Below are 9,223 nucleotides of genomic sequence, written 5' to 3'. Positions count from 1 at the left end.
CCTTTTATTTCATGTACACGGCCATAAAAGATATTATTCATATAAATCGAGCAACCATTGTTCTCAGACTTGAATGAATAACCGTCTTGCAATAAACAATATCCTGAAACAATTTCTTGTCCAACTTTTCTAAAATACAAAAACAGCAGAGAACATGGAACTTGCAATGTAGCATCTTGTCAATAGGTTAGTGCCGGAAAATGCATAAAAGTGCCACGAAGTGTAAACAAAACATATAGCAATTGGTGTAAAACAAGCATGGAGCATCAAAAACTATAGATATGTTTGCAACGTATCAACATCCCAAAGCTTAACTCATGCTCGTCCTCGAGTAGGTAAGTGATAACAAAATAATTTTTGAGGTGACATGAAGCCAACACAATCTTGATCAAGCATGTAAAGCATTGTAAGCTGGGATCTAAGTTCTCTAACATAGGCATGATAGATATGATTCAATGGAACCTAACAACTATGTTATAACATGAAAAGTAACTCAAACAAAGGATCATGAATAATAGTGCATTGAAAGTAAACATAACAAAGTGGTACTCAACATGTTCTTATGGAATAGCAAAACATAAATGTTAGGACACCTTCAAAGTTCAAAGGCTGACTAGATACAAGTAATTTGAGAGCAAGCAATAGCACAATCATGAATCAATCAATAATAATTTTGGGAGTATGCACATTGCACTAAGAATGACAACTATGCTCTCTTAATTGGTGCATAAAGTAGAAGATGCAGACTCAACATAAAAGTAAAAGAGAGACTCTTTGCAGAGTAAGCAAGATAAACAAGTTTTATAAACCTTCCAAAAAGTATGGTACTTATTAGCTTTGAGCTCTCATTTCCCCTATCATAAGCATCTTGAATGGTTAAAGTTAATGTGTAACATCCCAAATTTCAAAACAAAACAAATGAATTTCCCTAGTTCCAAATTTTGGAACCAACAAAAACTTTTATTAAATTAAGTTTGATACATAGTGATCTTGCTTAATTCTTGTGCTTTTGCCATGATTGCTTGTTATAGTAGTTGGACATAATCTTAAACCCTAAACCTCACCCCTCTTTTCACCATCCTAGTTAAAATAAAATAAAAAGAAATTAAATAAGAAAAAGGCATATGTGCCTATGGCTATAATTATAAATCTTTACCCTAGACCTTTCCACTTGTTTAAAGGTTTGGAAAACCTTCACACACTTTAACTAAGGCTTATCAAACCAAATCCAAGTGGTTTCCAAAGAAATTAAAAAGAAACTAAAAATGCATAGAGGCATATGAGAGTAAAATAGCAAATATGTGAATTTAAGAATCTTGACCCTAATACTTGTGGTGAATGGTTGGATCACCCCTATATATCATTTCAACACTCAACAACACCAAATAAGTCAAGCCAAGTCAATTTTCAAACTCAAATGCAACATATGCATAGAGGCATATGTGACACATAGCCATTTCATCAAAATTTGATCCATGACTTTACACCTTGACCAAATGATGTGAAACCACCTCTAAACCTAATCTAATACCACATTAACCCTAACCCAAGCCCAAGTAAAGCAAGGTGAACATTTTCCAAACATAATAAAATTTGACATATCCCCTCTTATGTGTTATGGTCATTTTTGCAAATCTTTGAACAAGACCATTTGAAATGGTTTCAATGGTCTTAAAATGTTTATAAACTAATAAGAATCACATTAGAGTCAAGAAATATCAAATCAAATGAAGAGAAGTTAAATAGGGAGAAAATCCCCAAAATTCACTCACATACACATTATGCCAAATTGCAAATCTTCACCAAAGGCCACCATTACTTGATCTCTTGCTTGTGTAATACTTAAATATGATAAACTAACACAAATGCATCATTGGATCAAGAATCAAACACAAGGAAATCAAGATTTCTTCATACATGTGATATTGGTCAAAAGTGAGTTTTATAAAATGTTCCTCACTTGACCCCTCTGGTTTTCTCAATTCTTAAACTAAACTTGGTCAACTATTGCCATGTCATCCAAGACCATGTCAAGGTGAACAACTTTCATGTTGACCACACATGCTAACTTTGACCAGGTTGACCAGTATGGGTTTGACAAGTGGAGACTTTGAAACTATGTGAAGATGACCCCCTTTTTGAATTGTTGCAAAACTTCACCAAAATGAACACCAACACCACCTTTCCATCACCTTAATTATATAATTGAGATCCCCCAAAAAGAATTGCAAAATTCAACAAAAAGGTTCATGCGGCCATTGTGTCGAGCACCTTGCAGGCAGGATTCTGAAATTGTAATACCCCTCTTTGTCCAGCAGATTTTAGCCTAAACCACCTCTAATTCTGGATGATCATTGCATCCCTACCTCTCCTACACCAAGCCAGGTACTTGCAAGGGTCGATTAAAGTAGGGGCATGCCAGAACTTGGCCATGCCGTACCCATGCCGGCCACACTCACTCCATTTCTCTCTGGCCCTCATCTCTCCATCTCACCATGTCAAATGAGTAGCCTACACTGTCCTACTCCTGCCAGTACCCTTCCCAGCTAAAGGCTTGCACGACATTGGCTGGAACAGACACGCCCAGGACCATGCCAGTGCACGCCCAGGCATGCCAGTCGGCATGATCACCACGCGCGGGACGCGCGCGAGCGTGGCAACGCCCCATCGCCTCGGTACCTTCCCTGCATCCCTACCTCCGCATCACGCACCGCCACCACCCCGGCCTAGCTCGTAGACATTCTCAAATGCATGCGCGTGCACCCTAGCCGTCGCCATGATCACCACCCTGCCGCCCAGTACCGTCCTCGTCGCGAAGCTCCCGAGCCATCCCGTCGTCCCCCGGACGCGCCCGCCTACGCCCGGAGAATCGCCTAGCCTTCGCCTACACGACGCGCATCCTAGCTTGCCCCTTCGAGCACCAGAGACGACACGCCATCGTCGACCTTCCGCCGCACCCACGGCCTCCTTCCCTCCGCTATAAATAGAGAAGCTCTGAGCCTCGATTCTTCACAACATCTGCTCCCCTCTCATCCTTGATCCTTCTCCACCCCCCAATTTGACCCCACCTCGCCGGAGCAGCCCCAATCGCAAGCTCACACCCGCCGGAGCTCGCGGACCATCGCCATCGATTGGAGCAGCCCCGAGCCTCGCCGCGGTACCGGGGGCCTCTACACCCTCGACAACCTCACCTCGACCCTCTCCTCGACCGCCGGCGACCTACAGCGCCCTCCAACCCCCTACCTCTGCCGCCAGCACGCCCTCCTCTCGCCGGAGAAGAAGACGAGCCCCGGCCGTGCGATCCTCGTCTGATCCGACGGCCCTCTCTCACGCGTACCGCTTCGGTGAGTTTAAGTCGCTGACGCGTGGGACCCCATGTCAGGCGGCCCGCGGCGTGGTCAGCGCTAGTTGGGCCAGCCCAGTCCCTCTCCTCTCGTTTCGGCCCATTTGCTTTCCCGCGCGGCCCATCTTTTCAAATCTCGTTTAATTGTTTTCATCTAATTTTCACATACTGGTGCCCCATTCAAAAATGAATAAATATCAAACTACTGCACTATTTTGGACAAACTTTATATTACTAGAAAGCTTATGATTTGCTCTAACAAACCCCACTGGATTCAACCTCATATCTAGTGTAGAATTTGAATAGCAAAATTAACAAAACAGAGACTTTTCAGTATTCAAATAAATCTTAAAAATCAACCAATTCGAATTTGGAAGTAAATCCAATTGCAATAATTCACATTTAACAAACTCTAATTTATTATGTAAAAATATGATATGGGTTCTGTACATGATCATGGGCTAGAATCAAAATATTGGCTATGTAGTCAATACTAGCCCATTTAAACTATTTCAAATTTTAGGAATTTAAATCTATGAGGTGTAGCACCTCATTTAAATCATTTTCTCAAGTATTATGAAGTAATATGATGACCTCTACTGCATAGGTTCATACTTGCTCACTTGTAGAATTTAAATCAAAATAGTATTTAATATTGCCATGGTTATTTAAATCACATGAGATGATGAATCTCATTTAAATCCTTTCTCTCAAATAATAAGTGTGAAGTGTTGACCTTGGTCAACATGGGATCATCCCTGGTTATTTGAGAAGATTAAATCTTAAGAAGAATTCAATGAGAGGAAATTATTTCTCCCAAACCCAAGAGAAACCCTAATTCCAATTTTTAATGAGAGGAAATTATTTTCCTAATATTAAATAAGGAAACCCTAGCATAATTTGTGAATAAATGTTAAGTAGTGATACTAGATCAATTGTGTGAGCCATTAGGGATAATTAAGTTTACTTAAGTGTTGTTTGGTGATTGTATCCTCGTATTCGTTTTAGACGCTAGTACGGGAGACTATCAGGAGGAGGAGGTATTCTACCAAGAGGAAGAGCAAGAGAACTTTGATCACATCCCCAATCAAGGCAAGCTATTACCAATGCAAGCTAGACTAATGCAAGCTATTTTTGTTTGCAAGCTAATATTCTTGCAAAGTGCAAAGCTATACAAGAGCAAGGCACCACTATTTTTTTACCTTATGAACCTATCCCAAGTTTTTACCTTACAAACTTTATTTGATTTTATTTATCAAAGTTACTTTTTGATTCATGATTCACTTTGTTTAGTTATGGAGTAGTGCAAGAGTATCAAACTTAGCCTAGAGCAATCCAAGATACTTAGCATCCCTCATGACTAGTTGCTAGTACTAAACGAATAAAATTGACTACTCTAGATGGGAACATGTGAAATGAAATGACTTTGAAAACCTTGGAATGATGATTCATTCTATTGAAAGATTTTGAAGGTGAATATGACTTGTGAATGACTTGGTGAATTTTACAAAAACTGATGGTTGGGTTCGGATGCAATACCATTCCAATTTTGCAAGTACCCCCACAATACCCAACATGGGTAAGGGCTTAACTAGAAATTTATGTGCTTTAGTATGGGTTCCCTCTGAACAAGCGTCATCGGGGTTAGGCTGAAGGCTGCCTCTACAACAAAAGAAATGATACGATATGACGTGAATGAGGTGAATGTCCGGCCCAAGCCCTGTGCAGTTCCCAGGCTGATAGTCTGTCTTCACTGGGAGGCCAAGCTCATGGGGAGAGGTGCCTATACTAGAGTATGTAAGTGAAGGTTATGGTTGGTAGTCCGCATACGGAGTATGATAAATCAGGGCCAGTTAACCTTGACGGATTATTGCAAATATTGTGGCACAAGTGTACGACCTCTGCAGAGTGTAGAACTATTCGAATAGCCGTGTCCACGGTTACGGACGATTGGAAAGGCCATACTGTTCCGTCATCAGACTATTTTTTTTAAAAAACATGGGACATATGATTTGTGACTTGCATTTGAAAGGTGAATGGTGACTTTGAATTGAATCACAACGAGTTGTGGGAATGACACTAATGTTCCCACTTGAGTTAGTCTAGTGATTCAAGCATCTTTACTAAATATTTATGAAATAAACTTGGCTTTATGCAAATAAACCTAGAGCTTAGTATCCCCTTACTATAATTGATGGTGCTTACACTAGTATTAGTTTGCGAGTACTTTAAAAGTACTCATGGCTTTGTCCCTGGCTATTCAAATGGCCAGACTTTGAAGGAGAACTGCAGTACGAGGAAGATGGACAGCAGGACGTCTACGACAACTAGGACTACTCCTGACGTCAAGCGTTGGCCTGTGGATTAGATAGCCACTACTACTTCGCTTCCGCTATTTGTGATGTTCGATGATCGATAGATCAACTACTATTGTAATATTGGATCATGTGATCTACCTTTGTAAGACGATTATGTGTTGTAATAAATGATGACTCTATGATATTCAACTATTATGTCTCGCAACAACAATATTCCCGGGATTGCGATGTACGGCATAATAGGCATCTGGACTTAAAAATCCGGGTGTTGACAAGTTGGTATCAGATCCATTGTTGACCTTAGGAGACCCTAGTTAGAATGGACGTCTGAAAAATTTAGTTTCAAAACCAACGAAGTGAATATTTATGAAAATTTATTCTTACTCTTACCCTTGAGATCTTTGCAAAATAATAAATCCATGCTCTACTTTTCCTTGAAATTCTACCTAAAATTTTGCACACTTGATCACTTTAGTAGAACTCACACCTACGCAAGAGTTTGTATCAGGATCCCCTTGTATCGTAGAGCGATGAATGGTTCTTCAAACCAACGGTGTGTTAGCTTTGTAATATGTGATGTTTGGTATGAATGAAAAAGTGTTGTTGGTTTTTACCCCCGCAACACTACTCAAGTTTTCAATTTACGAACTTTTTAACTTTAAACAAAACAAACCCTAGAAATTTCCCTCTTATCTTATCATCTACCTCAATGTTCAGATGGCCCCACCAACCCGCAACGCCACCCAGGATGCCATGATGCAACTGCTGCATACGATGATGGCAGACCGAGAAGCCGAAAGAGCTGAACGCCAAGCAAACCTTGCCGCACTGCAACAGATAGCTCAGAACAATCAAGGCCATGGAAACCACGATCACCCTGGATCGAAGCTGAAGAATTTTCAGAACACCAACCCTCCGATGTTCAGCAAGACCGAAGAGCCACTTGACGCTGATGACTGGCTCCAGACCATGGAGAACAACCTAGAAGTTGCGGGAGTTGAAGCCGCGAAAAAAGTACTATTTGCCACCCACTACCCGTCGGGACCTGCCAGAGCCTGGTGGACAAGTGCCCGTGCAATGAATGCGGGACAGATGATGACATGGGAAGACTTCAAGCTGAAATTCAGCAAGTACCATGTGCCCCAAGGACTGATCAAGAAAATGAGAGACGAGTTCCGTGAACTCAAGCAAGGAAGGATGTCCGTGGTGGAATACCGCGACAGGTTTCTCACTCTGTCAAGGTACGCCCCGGATGAGACCGACACCAACGAGAAGAGGAAGGAAAGATTTCTGAACGGACTGCATGACGAGATGCAAACTGTGTTAGTGAACATTCCGTTCGCTGACCTCGAAGCCCTCGTGGACTCAGCCATACAGATGGAAGGAAAGCTGCATCAGGCCAATGAGAACCGCAAGCGCAGAATGATGAACCAGAGTGGACCCCACCATACCCAGAAGCACCGCAATAACTCCTCTGGAGGATTCACCCCCAGAAACAACAGGCCACCTGCTCAGACTTATCGCCCCAACTACACCCACAACAACGGAGGACCCCCGAAGCCCGGAGGTAACAACAACAACAGCCACCACAACAACAACAACCCCAACAGCAACAACAACAATGGGAACAACAACAACACCAACACTGGCCCGAGGACTGGAAGCAATGCCATCCCCGTCACCCCGAAGGACAAGTCAACTGTGAACTGCTATGAATGTGGAGTTGTGGGTCACTATTCCAATGAGTGCCCCAAGAAGCTTGCCAAGATCGCCGCCAACACCGCTGCACCTGCTCAGCAACAACGTCGCTTCGCCGGTAGAAGGAACCAGAACAACAACAACGGCCGACTCTACCACATGACTGCCACTGAAGCTCAGGAAGCACCCCAGACCATGACAAGTATGTCTTCCTGTTAAACAAAATGCTCAATCTCTCTTAGGAACCTAACTTTTCTTAAAATCTCGGGACGAGATTTGTTTAAGGGGGAAGGGTTTGTAACATCCCAAATTTTCAAAACAAAACAAATGAATTTCCCTAGTTCCAAATTTTGGAACCAACAAAAACTTTTATTAAATTAAGTTTGATACATAGTGATCTTGCTTAATTCTTGTGCTTTTGCCATGATTGCTTGTTATAGTAGTTGGAAATAATCTTAAACCCTAAACCTCACCCCTCTTTTCACCATCCTAGTTAAAATAAAATAAAAAGAAATTAAATAAGAAAAAGGCATATGTGCCTATGGCTATAATTATAAATCTTTACCCTAGACCTTTCCACTTGTTTAAAGGTTTGGAAAACCTTCACACACTTTAACTAAGGCTTATCAAACCAAATCCAAGTGGTTTCCAAAGAAATTAAAAAGAAACTAAAAATGCATAGAGGCATATGAGAGTAAAATAGCAAATATGTGAATTTAAGAATCTTGACCCTAATACTTGTGGTGAATGGTTGGATCACCCCTATATATCATTTCAACACTCAACAACACCAAATAAGTCAAGCCAAGTCAATTTTCAAACTCAAATGCAACATATGCATAGAGGCATATGTGACACATATCCATTTCATCAAAATTTGATCCATGACTTTACACCTTGACCAAATGATGTGAAACCACCTCTAAACCTAATCTAATACCACATTAACCCTAACCCAAGCCCAAGTAAAGCAAGGTGAACATTTTCCAAACATAATAAAATTTGACATATCCCCTCTTATGTGTTATGGTCATTTTTGCAAATCTTTGAACAAGACCATTTGAAATGGTTTCAATGGTCTTAAAATGTTTATAAACTAATAAGAATCACATTAGAGTCAAGAAATATCAAATCAAATGAAGAGAAGTTAAATAGGGAGAAAATCCCCAAAATTCACTCACATACACATTATGCCAAATTGCAAATCTTCACCAAAGGCCACCATTACTTGATCTCTTGCTTGTGTAATACTTAAATATGATAAACTAACACAAATGCATCATTGGATCAAGAATCAAACACAAGGAAATCAAGATTTCTTCATACATGTGATATTGGTCAAAAGTGAGTTTTATAAAATGTTCCTCACTTGACCCCTCTGGTTTTCTCAATTCTTAAACTAAACTTGGTCAACTATTGCCATGTCATCCAAGACCATGTCAAGGTGAACAACTTTCATGTTGACCACACATGCTAACTTTGACCAGGTTGACCAGTATGGGTTTGACAAGTGGAGACTTTGAAACTATGTGAAGATGACCCCCTTTTTGAATTGTTGCAAAACTTCACCAAAATGAACACCAACACCACCTTTCCATCACCTTAATTATATAATTGAGCTCCCCCAAAAGAATTGCAAAATTCAACAAAAAGGTTCATGCGGCCATTGTGTCGAGCACCTTGCGAGCAGGATTACGAAATTGTAATACCCCTCTTTGTCCAGCAGATTTTAGCCTAAACCACCTCTAATTCTGGATGATCATTGCATCCCTACCTCTCCTACACCAAGCCAGGTACTTGCAAGGGTCGATTAAAGTAGGGGCATGCCGGAACTTGGCCATGCCGTACCCATGCCGGCCACACT

This window comes from Lolium rigidum, chromosome 4 (assembly GCF_022539505.1).
Source record: "Lolium rigidum isolate FL_2022 chromosome 4, APGP_CSIRO_Lrig_0.1, whole genome shotgun sequence".
NCBI classification, from domain to species: Eukaryota; Viridiplantae; Streptophyta; class Magnoliopsida; order Poales; family Poaceae; genus Lolium; species Lolium rigidum.
This window is presented reverse-complemented; position numbering follows the sequence as displayed.